At 45.0% G+C, this 17,468-nt stretch overlaps 1 protein-coding gene across 1 annotated transcript in view; it reads left to right on the top strand.

The window, feature by feature from the left end:
* The window catches only part of LOC138651036 (sulfotransferase 2B1-like), a 114,839-nt gene that overhangs the window by 12,249 nt on the left and 85,122 nt on the right, over positions 1-17,468 (top strand). The window lies entirely within an intron of this gene.

Genomic DNA, 17,468 nt, shown 5'->3' with positions numbered 1-17,468 from the left:
TTCTGTCTGTTACCTTGATCTGCTCTTTGTCATCGTATTCTGTCATGGCATTTGTGGACTCAGGAGCTGCTCTGAATTTGATGGACTTGGAGTATGCTAGGCGTTGTGGGTTTTTCTTGGAGCCCTTGCAGTGTCCTATTCCATTGAGAGGAATTGATGCTACGCCTTTGGCCAAGAATAAGCCTCAGTACTGGACCCAGCTGACCATGTGCATGGCTCCTGCACATCAGGAGGTTATTCGCTTTCTGGTGTTGCATAATCTGCATGATGTGGTCGTGTTGGGGTTGCCATGGCTACAAGTCCATAATCCAGTTTTAGATTGGAAATCCATGTCTGTGTCCAGCTGGGGTTGTCAGGGGGTACATGGTGATGTCCCATTTCTGACTATTTCGTCATCCACCCCTTCTGAGGTTCCTGAGTTTTTGTCTGATTACCGGGATTTATTTGATGAGCCCAAGTCCGATACCCTACCTCCGCATAGGGATTGTGATTGTGCTATCGATTTGATTCCTGGTAGTAAATTCCCAAAAGGTCGACTGTTTAATTTATCTGTGCCTGAGCACGCCGCTATGCGGAGTTATGTGAAGGAGTCTTTGGAGAAGGGGCATATTCGCCCGTCATCGTCGCCATTGGGAGCAGGGTTCTTTTTTATAGCCAAGAAGGATGGTTCGCTGAGACCTTGTATAGATTACCGCCTTCTAAATAAGATCACGGTTAAATTTTAGTACCCCTTGCCGCTGTTATCTGATTTGTTTGCTCGGATTAAGGGGGCTAGTTGGTTCACCAAGATAGATCTTCGGTGTGCGTATAATCTTGTGCGTATTAAGCGAGGCGATGAGTGGAAAACTGCATTTAATACGCCCGAGGGCCATTTTGAGTATCTAGTAATGCCATTCGGACTTGCCAATGCTCCATCAGTGTTTCAGTCCTTTATGCATGAAATCTTCCGAGAGTACCTGGATAAATTCCTGATTGTGTACTTAGATGACATTTTGATCTTCTCGGATGATTGGGAGTCTCATGTGAAGCAGGTCAGAACGGTGTTTCAGGTCCTGCGTGCTAATTCTTTGTTTGTGAAGGGATCAAAGTGTCTCTTTGGTGTTCAGAAGGTTTCATTTTTGGGGTTCATCTTTTCCCCTTCTACTATTGAGATGGATCCTGTTAAGGTCCAAGCCATCCATAATTGGACTCAGCCGACATCTCTGAAAAGTCTGCAAAAGTTCCTGGGCTTTGCTAATTTTTATCGTCGCTTCATCTGCAATTTTTCTAGTATTGCTAAACCATTGACCGATTTGACCAAGAAAGGTGCTGATTTGGTCAATTGGTCTTCTGCTGCGGTGGAAGCTTTTCAAGAGTTGAAGCGTCGTTTTTCTTCTGCCCCTGTGTTGTGTCAACCAGATGTTTCGCTTCCGTTCCAGGTCGAGGTTGATGCTTCTGAGATTGGAGCAGGGGCTGTTTTGTCGCAGAGAAGTTCTGATTGCTCGGTGATGAAACCATGCGCCTTCTTTTCCAGGAAGTTTTCGCCTGCTGAGCGTAATTATGATGTGGGCAATCGAGAGTTGCTGGCCATGAAGTGGGCATTCGAGGAGTGGCGTCATTGGCTTGAAGGAGCTAAGCATCGCGTGGTGGTCTTGACTGATCATAAGAACTTGGCTTATCTCGAGTCCGCCAAGCGGTTGAATCCTAGACAAGCTCGTTGGTTGTTGTTTTTTGCCCGTTTTGACTTTGTGATTTCATACCTTCCGGGCTCTAAAAATGTGATGGCGGATGCTCTGTCTAGGAGTTTTGTGCCCCACTCTCCGGGTGTATCTGAGCCGGCGGGTATCCTCAAAGAGGGAGTAATTGTGTCTGCCATCTCCCCTGATTTGCGGCGGGTGCTGCAAAAATTTCAGGCTAATAAACCTGATCGTTGCCCAGCGGAGAAACTGTTTGTCCCTGATAGGTGGACGAATAAAGTTATCTCTGAGGTTCATTGTTCGGTGTTGGCTGGTCATCCTGGAATCTTTGGTACCAGAGAGTTAGTGGCTAGATCCTTTTGGTGGCCATCTCTGTCGCGGGATGTGCGTACTTTTGTGCAGTCCTGTGGGATTTGTGCTTGGGCTAAGCCCTGCTGTTCTCGTGCCAGTGGGTTGCTTTTGCCCTTGCCGGTCCCGAAGAGGCCTTGGACACATATCTCTATGGATTTTATTTCAGATCTTCCCGTCTCTCAAAAGATGTCAGTCATTTGGGTGGTCTGTGATCGCTTCTCTAAGATGGTCCATTTGGTACCCTTGTCTAAATTGCCTTCCTCCTCTGATTTGGTGCCATTGTTTTTCCAGCATGTGGTTCGTTTACATGGCATTCCAGAGAATATCGTTTCTGACAGAGGTTCCCAGTTTGTTTCGAGGTTTTGGTGAGCCTTTTGTGGTAGGATGGGCATTGACTTGTCTTTTTCCTTGGCTTTCCATCCTCAGACTAATGGCCAGACCGAACGAACCAATCAGACCTTGGAAACATATCTGAGATGCTTTGTTTCTGCTGATCAGGATGATTGGGTGTCCTTTTTGCCTTTGGCTGAGTTCGCCCTTAATAATCGGGCCAGCTCGGCTACCTTGGTTTCACCGTTTTTCTGCAACTCTGGGTTCCATCCTCGTTTCTCTTCAGGGCAGGTTGAGTCTTCGGACTGTCCTGGTGTGGATACTGTGGTGGACAGGTTGCAGCAGATTTGGACTCATCCTGGTCCTCCTGGGAGCTCTGGTGAGGGTTCGGTGACCCCTCCTCAAGGGGAGGGTACTGTTGTGAATTCTGTGGCAGAGCTCCCTCCTGTGGTCACAAGTGGTACTTCGGCTGGTTCTCTCTGTGAGCTTCCGTTGGTGGAGGAAAGTGGTACTGTGGCTTCTGAGTTTCCTTCCTCAGGTGATGTGGTGAAGTCGTTAGGTGCTTCTCTATTTAACTCCACCTAGTGCTTTGATCCTGGCTTCCAGTCAATGTTCTAGTATTGGACCTGTTTCCTCCTGGATCGTTCCTGTGGCCTGCTGCTCTGCATAGCTAAGTTCCTCTTTGCTATTTGTTTGCTGTTTTTTTCTGTCCAGCTTGTCAATTTGTTTTTTACTGCTTGCTGGAAGCTCTGGGACGCAGAGGGTGTACCTCCGTGCCGTTAGTTCGGTACGGAAGGTCTTTTTGCCCCCTTTGCGTGGTTTTTGTAGGGTTTTGTGTTGACCGCAAAGTTACCTTTCCTATCCTCGCTCTGTTCAGAAAGTTGGGCCTCAACTTTGCTAAATCTATTTCAACTCTACGTTTGAGTTAAGATGAAAAGACACAGTCATTATATGTGGGGGCTGCCTTTTCCTTTGGGGTATTTCTCTGAGGCAAGGTAGGCTTATTTTCTATCTCCAGGCTAGCTAGTTCCTCAGGCCGTGCCGAGTTGCATAGGCAGCGTTAGGCGCAATCCACGGCTGCCTTTAGTGTGGTTGGAGAGGATTAGGGATTGCGGTCAACAGAGTTCCCACATCTCAGAGCTCGTTCTTGTTTTTTGGGTTATTGCCAGGTCACTGTATGTGCGCTGACCTCTATGTCCATTGTGGTACTGAATTACCTTTCATAACAATTAACCAACAGGTCAGACCGCATAGCAAATATAAAGGTTGGGGGTCACTTGGGGAATAGTGATCACAAAATTATAAGTTTTCATGTATCCTTTAATAAGATGTGTAGTAGAGGGGTTACACAGACACTAAACTTCAGGAGGGCAAATTTCCAATGGATGAGAGATGATCTTGGTGCAATTAACTGGGATGATATCCTGAGACATAAAAGTACACAAAGAAAATGGGAGACGTTTATTAGCATCCTGGATAGGATTTAGTGAGGATAAATGTAAGGTCATCCACTTGGATAGAAGTAGTAAGATATATAACTATGTGCTTAATTCTAAAACTCTGGGCAAAATCATCAATGAAAAAGACCTGGGAGTATGTGTAGATGACAAACTCACATTTAGTGGCCAGTGTCAGGCAGCTGCTACAAAGGCAAATAAAATAATGGGATGCATTAAAAGAGGCATAGATGCTCATGAGGAGAACATAATTTTACCTCTATACAAGTCACTAGTTTGACCACACTTAGAATACTGTGTACAGTTCTGGTCTCCGGTGTATAAGAAAGACATAGCTGAACTAGAGTGGGTGCAAAGAAGAGCGACCAAGGTTATTAGAGGACTGGGGGGTCTGCAATACCAAAATAGATTATTACACTTGGGTCTATTTATTTTGAAAAAACGAAGGCTAAGGGGTGATCTTATGTTAATGTATAAATATATGAGAGGACAGTACAAAGACCTTTCTGATGATCTTTTTAATCATAGACCTGAGACAGGGACAAGGGGGCATCCTCTACATCTGGAGGAAAGAAATTTTAAGCATAATAACATACAGGGATTCTTTACTGTAAGAGCAGTGAGGCTGTGAAACTCTCTGCTGTATGATGTTATTTAATAGGGGACTGGATGCCTTTCTGGAAAAGTATGATGTTGCAGGTTATATATACTAGATTTCTTGATAGGGTGTTGATCCAGGGAACTAGTCTGATTGCCGTATGTGGAGTCAGGAAGGAATTTTTTTCCCCAATGTGAAGCTTACTCTTTGTCACATGGTTTTTTTTTGCCTTCCTCTGGATCAACATGTTAGGGCATGTTAGGTTAGGCTATGGGTTCAACTAGATGGACTTAAAGTCTTCCTTCAACCTTAATAACTATGTTACTACAGTATGTTACTATGTTACCTTCTGATCTGCAACATGGCCTTGGCAGGCACCACCACATCCAAGTCCCTTAATGTCACCCTTTCTCATATTGAATGCTTTATGCTTAGGAAAAAAAATCCTGGCTTTATTTTTGATAAGTACCCTCACGGAGTTATGTACAAATTCAGTATATCTAGCAATGTGTGGCTGTTTTTTTTATGATATCAGTTTTATTAAACACAGCAACAGCAGACTCATGAAAATTAGAGGTAAATAGTCACGTTTGCGTATCTCTGCAGGTTTTGCGCCACTCGCACAATTGCAAGATGAAGATACGCTATTTATTAAACCAATAGAAAATTATGATTTTTTTTACACCTCTTGTAATAACTGCAAAGTGTATTGTGTATCACGGTGACTTTCTGCACGTATGATACAGACCTCTTGGTTTCATTTTTGGAAATTTCTACTCTCAATCTCTATATATTCTTTTATTATAATTTGTTTATTGTGTTGTCCTTCTAGCGGTCTCTTTAAGCATGTATCTGGTAGCCTGATGTTTGTTTTTGGTTGTGCACTTGGACATTTTGGTACATGAATGCATTAATATGCTCCATACAATTCTTCAGGTTTCAGCCTTACACAGAATAATAATATGAGTAATGAAACATGCTCTATTCGACATAGTACCTCTGTTAGCATACACCATATAATGCTCATATACGGAACATCCCAGTAGGTGGGCAGAACGTCTGGGTACAAAATCTGTGTCTGACGGTGAACCATTGGCCATTCCCCTGTGTTACCTCATTCCTGCTCTGCTGTCCAGGAAGAAGACGCTGATGCCTTCTGTCCACAACCTGCGGTTGCACAGACACAACAGTCAGCAACCACGTCCAATTTGTTGTCCCAACGCAGCGTTCACTTTTCCCTTGTCAGCATATTTGTCTGTTAACGAATTGTTAGTTAGATAGAGCATACATATTAGTTTCACTTTTCATTGTACGGTGCTGGACAAAGACCTTTGCTGACTTTTCCAGGCTAGTAAATGAGACTTTGGGTGCTTACAAAAAAATGCTGGTGGGCTATTGCCCAGTTTCTGTACATTTTAAGCACGTCTAAGAGACTGGGTTAATACACTCTACCTACGTATTCAAGCTGCAACCTTACACATATTGGAACATCTTAATTGCCACTGAAAGGCATTTATCTGAGCTCTGTAGCACTGCCCATCACCTGAGTAATACACTCCACAGACCTCGACACTCTCTTGGACATATCCTGCAATTACTCCATTTTTGCTCCAAACCATGAAAAAGATACATCCTGCCTGATTAGGTAGTTTCCAGAAGAAGTGCGTAAACTTGTGAAGATTGGTCAATGACACTCCTGTCTCTTTCCCTTGAGGAGGCTGCTTCCAAGTAAAATGAGGCCTGTACATGTTCCAGATATGGGTATCAGGCCTGACAGACTGACCACAGTACAGGCCCTCGCTTGCATACACTGTATTCAGTATTTAATTCGAATGCTTTTGGTGTCTGGTAGAATCCAATTTACTGACACTGATCAAACAGCTTCCCCAACTCCTGTATTATAATCACCTTACAGCGGCTTCACCCACTATGACAGTGGTTCCATTGGGATCCGATGGCAAAAATTAACTGTGAAGCTTACAAAACACAGGTTTCACAGCACCTGCTAGCCCTCTGAAAATTTGAAGCCAGGGCCGCTTAATGATATGGCAGTGGACTTGGTGGTGGTGGCTTTCAAAGCCCAAAAGTCAAATGATCATGTTTGAAATGGCATTATGAAGGGATGGGTAATATGTATTTCACTATCTTGCTAACTATTTGGCATGAGGAAGGGACCTTCCAAATGTAGGAGTGAGAGCTCTCCCAAATGTATGATACAAGGCCACCTCAGGGCCCTCACCAAGCTCAGATTTCACGGCACCTGCTGTCACTCTGCAAATTATAAGTGAGGGCTGCATAAAAGTGGCGCAATAGTCTGACAACATTATTCCCAGATACCATATGTGAGTCAGAAAGGCATGCAGGCATCTTCTCCATGCTGTTCCTATTCAGTTTTATCTCTTTCCCATCCATTTCAGCTTTCTCAGGCCCCCAGACCTGTTTGTTGGATACAGCTGAAAAATATTTGGCTGTCCTATTGACTTGCATTGGATTCGTTATTGGATACGAATACACAGATATTAGGAATTATTCGGACCGTTTTTTCGAATCCGAATATTTCTCTATTCGTTCATCACTAATAACATCCCATACTAGCCCCTTCCAATAATAATGTCCCTCGACCTGAATCCTTCCAGTAATAATGCCCTTTATCCTGGGCACCATCCTATAGCAATGTCACCCTTCCAGGTATAATGCCCCACATCCTGGGCCCCTTTTGGTTCTTGTCCTATGCATTTTAAAAAGAAACAAATTATTCTTACCTCCCCCTTTCCCATGATGTAAGTGTGGCACCCCAGGAGTCCGGTTGCCACAGTGGCATTGCCTCCCTCACAGGGGGTGATGTCATGCCTGGAAGTAAGGAGGGGTTCCCTTACCAGCTAACACCAGTATCCAACACTTTTCCTACTTCAGACCAGAAGGGGGAGCTCTTACACCCGGTTTCAGGGGAGATTCCCTATAAGTTCTGGCCTGGAGGTGGAGTTAGTCAGTCGAGTCTGAGAGTGAGAGGAGAGGAGAGAAGTTGAGGAGAACCTGGGGAGTGGAGCTGTAACCAAGCTCACCCCAGAACGGAGCACTGACAAAATAGGATGCCAAATGTTGTGAATTCTGTGGCTGAATTCACTCCTGTGGTCACAAGTGGTACTGCAGCTTCTGAGCTTCCTTCCTCAGGTGTTCTGGTGAGCTCATTAGCTGCTTCGTTACTTAACTCCACCTGATGCTGCTATCCTTGCTCCTAGTCAATGTTCCAGTGTTGGATCTGAGCTTCTCCTGATTGTTCCTGTGACCTGCTGCTCTGTATAGCTAAGTGCTTTTTTGCTATTTTGTTGCCTTTTTTCTGTCCAGCTTGTCTTTTGTTTTGCTGGAAGCTCTGAGACGCAAAGGGTGTACCTCCGTGCCGTTAGTCCGGCACGGTGGGTCTTTTTGGCCCCCTTTGCGTGGGTTTTGCTTTAGGGTTTTTTGTAGACTGCAAAGTTCGCTTTACTGTCCTCGCTCTGTCTAAGAATATCGGGCCCCACTTTGCTGAATCTATTTCATCCCTACGTTTTGTCTTTTCATCTTACTCACAGTCATTATATGTGGGGGGCTGCCTTTTCCTTTGGGGTATTTCTCTGGGGGCAAGTCAGGCCTATTTTTCTATCTTCAGGCTAGCTAGTTTCTTAGGCTGTGCCGAGTTGCATAGGTAGTTGTTAGGCGAAATCCACAGCCGCTTTTAGTTGTGTTTAGGATAGGATCAGGTGTGCAGTCTACAGAGTTTCCACGTCTCAGAGCTCGTTCTTTTGTTTTTGGGTATTTGTCAGATCACTGTGTGCGCTCTGATCGCTAGGCACACTGTGTCTCTGGATTGCCTTCATTACACCTTTCATTAGCAGACATAACAGTACTAGGAGCCTACTAATGATTCTCAATAGAGGGAAAGAAAAAGTTCTGACATCATTTTTTTTTTTTTCTCTGCTCTGTGTTCACTTTTTTTTTTTTTCCCCTAGACATTTGGGTGTTTCTGGACACAGGTGTGGACATGGATTTTCAGGGTCTGTGCTCTTCAATGGATAATCTCGTTATAAATGTACAAAAGATTCAAGATATTATTGATCAGAAATCTATGTTAGAACCAAGAATTCCTATTCCTGATTTGATTTTTGGAGATAGAACTAAGTTTCCAAGTTTCAAAAATAATTGTAAGCTATTTCTGGCCTTGAAACCTCATTCTTCTGGTAATCCTATTCAACAGGTTTTGATTATTATTTCTTTTTTGCGCGGCGACCCTCAAGACTGGGCATTTTCTCTTGCGCCAGGAGACCCTGCATTGAGTAGTGTCGATGCGTTTTTCCTGGCACTTGGATTACTGTACGATGAGCCTAATTCAGTGGATCAGGCTGAGAAAAATTTGCTGGCTTTGTGCCAGGGTCAGGATGATATAGAAGTACATTGTCAGAAATTTAGGAAATGGTCAGTACTCACTCAGTGGAATGAATCTGCGCTGGCAGCTTTGTTCAGAAAGGGTCTCTCTGAGGCTCTTAAGGATGTCATGGCGGGATTTCCTATGCCTGCTGGTTTGAATGAGTCTTTGTCTTTAGCCATTCAGATCGGTAGGCGCTTGCGCGAGCGTAAATCTGTGCACCATTTGGCGGCATTGCCTGAGGTTAAACCTGAGCCTATGCAGTGCGATAGGACTATGACCAGAGTGGAACGGCAGGAATACAGACGTCTTAATGGGCTATGTTTCTACTGCGGTGATTCCACTCATGCTATTTCTGATTGTCCTAAGCGCACTAAGCGGTCCGCTAGGTCTGCCGTCATTGGTACTGTACAGTCCAAATTCCTTCTGTCCATTACCTTGATATGCTCTTTGTCGTCATTTTCTGTCATGGCGTTTGTGGATTCAGGCGCTGCCCTAAATCTGATGGATTTGGATTATGCTAAACGTTGTGGGTTTTTCTTGGAGCCTTTGCGGTGTCCTATTCCATTGAGAGGAATTGATGCTACACCTTTGGCCAAGAATAAACCTCAGTACTGGGCCCAGCTGACCATGTGCATGGCTCCTGCACATCAGGAAGTTATTCGCTTTCTGGTGTTGCATAATCTGCATGATGTGGTCGTGTTGGGGTTGCCATGGCTACAAACCCATAATCCAGTATTGGATTGGAATTCCATGTCGGTATCCAGCTGGGGTTGTCAGGGGGTACATGGTGATGTTCCATTTTTGTCGATTTTGTCATCCACCCCTTCTGAGGTCCCAGAGTTCTTGTCTGATTATCAGGATGTATTTGAAGAGCCCAAGTCCGATGCCCTACCTCCGCATAGGGATTGTGATTGTGCTATCAATTTGATTCCTGGTAGTAAATTCCCTAAAGGTCGATTATTTAATTTATCCGTGCCCGAACACGCCGCTATGCGCAGTTATGTGAAGGAATCCCTAGAGAAGGGACATATTCGCCCATCGTCATCACCACTGGGAGCAGGGTTCTTCTTTGTAGCTAAGAAGGATGGTTCGCTGAGACCGTGTATTGATTACCACCTTCTTAATAAGATCACTGTTAAATTTCAGTATCCCTTGCCATTGTTATCTGACTTGTTTGCTCGGATTAAGGGGGCTAGTTGGTTCACGAAGATAGATCTTCGTGGTGCGTATAATCTGGTGAGAATCAGGCAAGGAGATGAATGGAAATCTGCATTCAATACGCCCGAGGGTCATTTTGAGTATCTAGTGATGCCGTTCGGACTTGCCAATGCTCCATCAGTGTTTCAATCCTTTATGCATGACATCTTCCGTGAGTACCTGGATAAATTCCTGATTGTTTACTTGGATGACATTTTGATCTTCTCAGATGATTGGGAGTCTCATGTGAAGCAGGTCAGAATGGTTTTTCAGGTCCTGCGTGCTAACTCTTTGTTTGTGAAGGGATCAAAGTGTCTCTTCGGTGTGCAGAAAGTTTCATTTTTGGGATTCATCTTTTCCCCTTCTACTATCGAGATGGATCCAGTTAAGGTCCAAGCCATCCAGGATTGGATTCAGCCGACATCTCTGAAAAGTCTGCAAAAGTTCCTAGCCTTTGCTAATTTTTATCGTCGCTTCATCTGTAATTTTTCTAGCATTGCCAAACCATTGACCGATTTGACCAAGAAGGGTGCTGATTCGGTCAATTGGTCTTCTGCTGCTGTGGAAGCTTTTCAGGAGTTGAAGCGTCGTTTTTGTTCTGCCCCTGTGTTGTGTCAGCCAGATGTTTCTCTTCCGTTCCAGGTCGAGGTTGATGCTTCTGAGATTGGAGCAGGGGCGGTTTTGTCACAGAGAGGTTCTGATTGCTCAGTGATGAAACCATGTGCTTTCTTTTCCAGGAAGTTTTCGCCCGCTGAGCGTAATTATGATGTGGGCAACCGAGAGTTGCTGGCCATGAAGTGGGCATTCGAGGAGTGGCGTCATTGGCTTGAAGGAGCTAAGCATCGCGTGGTGGTATTGACTGATCATAAGAACTTGACTTATCTCGAGTCTGCCAAGCGCTTGAATCCTAGACAGGCCCGTTGGTCGTTATTTTTTGCCCGCTTCGACTTTGTGATTTCGTACCTTCCGGGCTCTAAAAATGTGAAGGCGGATGCTCTGTCTAGGAGTTTTGTGCCCGACTCTCCGGGTTTATCTGAGCCAGCGGGTATCCTCAAGGAAGGAGTCATTGTGTCTGCCATCTCCCCTGATTTGCGGCGGGTGCTGCAAAAATTTCAGGCGAATAAACCTGATCGTTGTCCAGCGGAGAAACTGTTCGTCCCTGATAGGTGGACTAATAAACTTATCTCTGAACTTCATTGTTCGGTGTTGGCTGGTCATCCTGGAATCTTTGGTACCAGAGAGTTAGTGGCTAGATCCTTCTGGTGGCCATCTCTGTCACGGGATGTACGTACTTTTGTGCAGTCCTGTGGGATTTGTGCTAGGGCTAAGCCCTCCTGTTCTCGTGCCAGTGGGTTGCTTTTGCCCTTGCCGGTCCCAAAGAGGCCTTGGACACATATTTCGATGGATTTCATTTCTGACCTTCCCGTTTCTCAAAAGATGTCAGTCATTTGGGTGGTCTGTGATCGCTTTTCTAAAATGGTCCATCTGGTGCCCTTGGCTAAATTGCCTTCCTCCTCTGATTTGGTACCTTTGTTCTTTTAGCATGTGGTTTGGTTGCATGGCATTCCTGAGAATATTGTTTCTGACAGAGGTTCCCAGTTTGTTTCAAGGTTCTGGCGAGCCTTTTGTGGTAGGATGGGCATTGACCTATCCTTTTCCTCGGCTTTCCATCCTCAGACTAATGGCCAGACCGAACGAACCAATCAGACCTTGGAAACATATCTGAGATGTTTTGTTTCTGCAGACCAGGATGATTGGGTGTCCTTTTTGCCGTTGGCTGAGTTCGCCCTTAATAATCGGGCCAGCTCGGCTACCTTGGTTTCTCCATTTTTCTGCAATTCTGGGTTCCATCCTCGTTTCTCTTCAGGACAGGTTGAGTCTTCGGACTGTCCTGGTGTGGATTCTGTGGTGGACAGGTTGCAGCAGATCTGGACTCAGGTAGTGGACAATTTGACCTTGTCCCAGGAGAAGGCTCAACTTTTCGCTAATCGCAGACGCCGTGTGGGTCCCCGACTTCGTGTTGGGGATCTGGTTTGGTTATCTTCTCGTCATATTCCTATGAAGGTTTCCTCTCCTAAATTTAAACCTCGTTTTATTGGTCCGTATAGGATTTCTGAGGTTCTCAATCCTGTGTCTTTTCGTCTGACCCTCCCAGACTCCTTTTCCATACATAATGTATTCCATAGGTCATTGTTGCGGAGATACGTGGCACCTATGGTTCCATCTGTTGAGCCTCCTGCCCCGGTTTTGGTGGAGGGGGAATTGGAGTATATTGTGGAGAAGATTTTGGATTCTCGTGTTTCTAGACGGAAACTCCAGTATCTGGTTAAATGGAAGGGTTATGCTCAGGAAGATAATTCCTGGGTTTTTGCCTCTGATGTTCATGCTCCCGATCTTGTTCGTGCCTTTCATGCGGCTCATCCTGGTAGGCCTGGGGGCTCTGGTGAGGGTTCGGTGACCCCTCCTCAAGGGGGGGGTACTGTTGTGAATTCTGTGGCTGAATTCACTCCTGTGGTCACAAGTGGTACTGCAGCTTCTGAGCTTCCTTCCTCAGGTGTTCTGGTGAGCTCATTAGCTGCTTCGTTACTTAACTCCACCTGATGCTGCTATCCTTGCTCCTAGTCAATGTTCCAGTGTTGGATCTGAGCTTCTCCTGATTGTTCCTGTGACCTGCTGCTCTGTATAGCTAAATGCTTTTTTGCTATTTTGTTGCCTTTTTTCTGTCCAGCTTGTCTTTTGTTTTGCTGGAAGCTCTGAGACGCAAAGGGTGTACCTCCGTGCCGTTAGTCCGGCACGGTGGGTCTTTTTGGCCACCTTTGCGTGGGTTTTGCTTTAGGGTTTTTTGTAGACTGCAAAGTTCGCTTTACTGTCCTCGCTCTGTCTAAGAATATCGGGCCCCACTTTGCTGAATCTATTTCATCCCTACGTTTTGTCTTTTCATCTTACTCACAGTCATTATATGTGGGGGGCTGCCTTTTCCTTTGGGGTATTTCTCTGGGGGCAAGTCAGGCCTATTTTTCTATCTTCAGGCTAGCTAGTTTCTTAGGCTGTGCCGAGTTGCATAGGTAGTGGTTAGGCGCAATCCACAGCCACTTTTAGTTGTGTTTAGGATAGGATCAGGTGTGCAGTCTACAGAGTTTCCACGTCTCAGAGCTCGTTCTTTTGTTTTTGGGTATTTGTCAGATCACTGTGTGCGCTCTGATCGCTAGGCACACTGTGTCTCTGGATTGCCTTCATTACACCTTTCATTAGCAGACATAACAGCCAAAGTCCTTGGCTGTGTGGGTGCTGTATGCCCTAACAGCCGAATCTGGAGGGCAGGGAGCTGCAAGGTCCCTGGCCACACCGAACACTCAGAGGCACCACAGCAGACCAAGAGCCCGGGACTGCCAGAGAAAAGGCAGCGCTCATGAAAGGCTCATGCTGTCTGCCATACAGGTTAGAAGCAACATGCAGGAGAGGAACTTGAGCAGAGCTTAAAGCAGCAAGGACCTAAGAGAGCAGCGCAGTATGTAGGCCTCCGAAACCACCTGACTAGGTGGATCCTAAGTTGTTTCCAGGCTGCCTGGACCCAATTATCACCTGTTATCCATGCCCCGGGCTGCACCTGCAACTAATAAGTAAAGGAAACTACAGTCCCTGTATCCTCCAGTCATTTCCTGCACCCTCAGTCCTGCACCCCAATGTCTATGATCCCTTACCAACTATACTGGTAGCCCTGGGGCCCCTCTCCACCTGTGGGGGGCAGAACCATCCCAGCTGAGTCACCATTGGCCCCAATGGTCTCCTTAAGCGGCGTCGGCCACTCATTGCCAAACACCACAGGTGGCATCACATTAAATCCCCTACAAACTTTCCTTCATCATTTTTATTGCACGCCCAGGGCCACGGACCGGGTCACCGCTGCCGTGACAACTCCCTGATGAACTGTCCGACCCAGTTCCGAGTACCCCGCGGCCCTAGCGGGCATCACATAAGGTGTCCTCCTTTGTAGCTGGAGAAAAAGCCAGCAGCTGACTTTGTGGGAAGCATATGACGTTACTGTCATGTGTCGCCAGTCACTAGCAAGCCCACTTCTGCTGCCAGACTCTGATTGACCGGCAGCGAGTATTACACTGCAGAGAGCCAGTGAGTTTCTGCATAGCAATACATTTCAGATGAATGTGCATCTGATAATATATATTCGGATGAAATTGGCGCTGGCTTTGGTGTGCCCCCCTTAAGCACCATCTGTGACCGCAATTGTAATGCTCCTGAGTAAGAATGAAAGATCAATCAAGTTGAAGACAGAAGCAAATGTGTCTGATAAGATATTATTATTTTCTAAAAAATAATTACTTGTTGACGCTGTTATTTCAAGGCAAAAGAAAAAAAGAGGTCACTTATAAGGTATGCACACCACCTAATATCATATAATATAAATCAGCAAACTTTATTGGTAACAAAATTTTAAAACCAATTAAAAACAATGCAACACTACACCACATGAACCCCCCCCCCCCTTACTTGTGTGAAAAATAGCAATACACAGTGTTATACACTAAAACAATAAGTAATGGCAGCAAGAAAAATACACCCATGGAGGTATGCGAATATATAATACTACCAGCACACCCACCAGGTGAATAATACGCAGCACTGAGTCAGGCCGGCATCACACTAGGCGTATGAAAATAAGGGCCGTATTTTACATGCGTAATATGCAGAAATATTAATAATAGGTTAATAATGGAGAGGCGTCAATAAGACACCTATCCATATGGTTAATAATACACACACACATTATGAAAAAAGTATTTTATTGAAATAAAGACACAGGGTGTTGTAATATTTTATTATACTCTCAATCCAATTGAAGACCCTTGTCACCTGAAACAAAGTTAAAATTAAAACACAACAATATCCCATACCTCTCCGATGCTCAGTCATGTCCCACGATGTAAATCCATCTGAAGGGGTTAAATAATTGAACTCGAGCGTGAGAAAATAGTCAGAAAAATTCCCACGCTCGAGTTCATCTGAGGTTTTGCCAGCAGGGGGCGCAGCAGCGCAAGTCTAGGTAGCAACGTTCCTCTGCTTCCCATTCATTCCCCAGTTTTTACAGGCAGGGGCGGCTGCATTAGCAGGCTCCTGTTTGTAAAATTATTTAACCCCTTCAGATGGATTTACATCGTGGGACATGACTGAGCATCGGAGAGGTATGGGATATTGTTGTTTTTTTATTTTAACTTTGTTTCAGGTGACAAGGGTCTTCAATTGGATTGAGAGTATAATAAAATATTACAACACCCTGTGTCTTTATTTCAATATAATACTTTTTTCATAATGTGTGTGTGTTTTATTAAACATTTACTACTATTGGATTAATAATGGATAGGTGTTTTATTGACGCCTCTCCATTATTAACCTGGCTTAATGACACCTTACAATAGCAAGGAGGCAGTAACCCTTTATTACCCCATATCTCACCGCTACACTGGAATGGGAAGAGAGTGGCCAAGTGCCAGAATAGGCGCATCTTCCAAGTGTGCCTTTTCTGGGGTGGCTGGGGGCAGATGTTTTTAGCAAGGGGGGTCAAATAACCATGGACCCTCTGTAGGCTATTAATATCTGCCCTCAGTCACTGGCTTTCCCACTCTGGCAGAGAAAATTGCACGGGAGCCCACGCCAATTTTTTCCGTGATTTAACCCTTTATTTTAAGAGCTAGAGCTCCAAAATTTTGCACACAGACACTTGGAACATTATTAGTGAGGAATATGTTAAAAAATAAGGGATATGAAATGGTTTACTGTATGTAAACCATGTCTTAGATCCTGTCGGGTTTGAGGAGATAGCAAAAGCCGGCAATTGAATTACCGGCTTTTCTGCTATCTAGCGCTGTATTAAATATAAATATAAATATATATATATGTCTCACTGACCTATATATATATATATACTATGTGTACACATTTATTCTATCTATTCTAATAAAACCTGTCAGTGTGATTTTACTGTACACCGCACTGAATTACCGACTTTTCTATGGAACACCGCTGCGTATTTCTCGCAAGTCACACTGCTGGTCCGTGTGTAATCCGTATTTTTTCTCGCCCCATAGACTTTCATTGGTGATTTATTTGCGCAATACACTGACAAACACAGCATGTTGCGATTGTCTATGGCCATACAAGACCGTAAAATACGGATACGTAATATACGCCAGATAGGAGCTGGGCCATAGAGAATCATTGTACCGTGTGCAATCCGTATTTTCTGTGCCTCTCATACATCTGTAAAACACGCTAGTGTAACGCCGGCCTCAAAGTAATGTACACAAAACACCTTGAATCCAATAACTACAATAATGTGGTAGAGATCCACATGGGGGTCAGGTGCTTAAGATCCACAAGTAAGTTCCAACCTGTCAGGTGAGTAAAAGTACTGCTGAAAAAGGCAAGTCACCTAAAGAGAACTATCATGCTGGCAGCCAGACACAGGAGCGGGAAGTGGAGGAGTGGACTCCCAACGCGTATCGCTGTTACAAGGACAGCTTCGTCAGGGGAAGTGGGTAAAGAACTACCAATAAGATGTATAAATACCTGTATCCTTAATGCTAAGTGACAACTGGTGTGTGTGTCTGGCAAGCCGGGAAGCGGAGGTGGCGGCTCCTAGTGGAGTAATGCGAGCAGATGTCTCTCTTGAAATGTGTCTAATTATTTCAAGTTATCATTGGTGGGGAGTTATAGAAGATGTTTCTCTTCCCCGGCCATGACATTTTGTATGCACAAAGCAGAGACTTCGAGATTTGCTGGGAAGAGTCAGCCAGTGGTAGAGCCAGACTAGTCTTCCGTGACAGGGTCCCTTTATTGTACATGTCAGGAAAACCTGTGTATAACCTCACTGGAGTAATTGCACTTATGGTAATATTAGTTCTTCTCAAAAGTTTACATACCTCGGAAGAATTTTTGCTTTCTTGGCCTTTTTTCAGACAATATGAATGATACCACCAAAACTTTTTCTCCACTCACGGTTTGTGGTTGGGTGAAGCCATTTATTTTCAAACTACTATGTTTTCTCTTTTTAAATCATAATGACAACCCAAAACGTGCTAGACAGCCCAGGAATTTACAGGAACTGGAGACTTTTCCCCTAGAAGAGTAGGCAATAGTGATGAGCGAACATGCTCGCCACTACTCGTTACTCGCCCGAGTATCGCTATGTTTGGCGTACTTGGCGAGCAGTGAGCATTTCTGGGATTATTCGGCGGTAACTGCAGTCTCCACCCAGCAGTTTTGGTGGACTTTAGAGATCCAATCACGGTGCAGGGATTGTCTGCCAGGCCATGAAACGCCGCAGCCATCTTTGTTGTGGTTGTGCAGTGATTTGCTGGGCCGTACAGCATCATCCCGAGCATAAGAGACCTGGTGCCGCCCTGCTCGCCGCATTCTGTTCCTGCTTCAGCAAGAGTAGGGAG

Source organism: Ranitomeya imitator, chromosome 10, assembly GCF_032444005.1.
Source record: "Ranitomeya imitator isolate aRanImi1 chromosome 10, aRanImi1.pri, whole genome shotgun sequence".
Lineage (NCBI taxonomy): Eukaryota > Metazoa > Chordata > Amphibia > Anura > Dendrobatidae > Ranitomeya > Ranitomeya imitator.
This window is presented reverse-complemented; position numbering and strand designations above follow the sequence as displayed.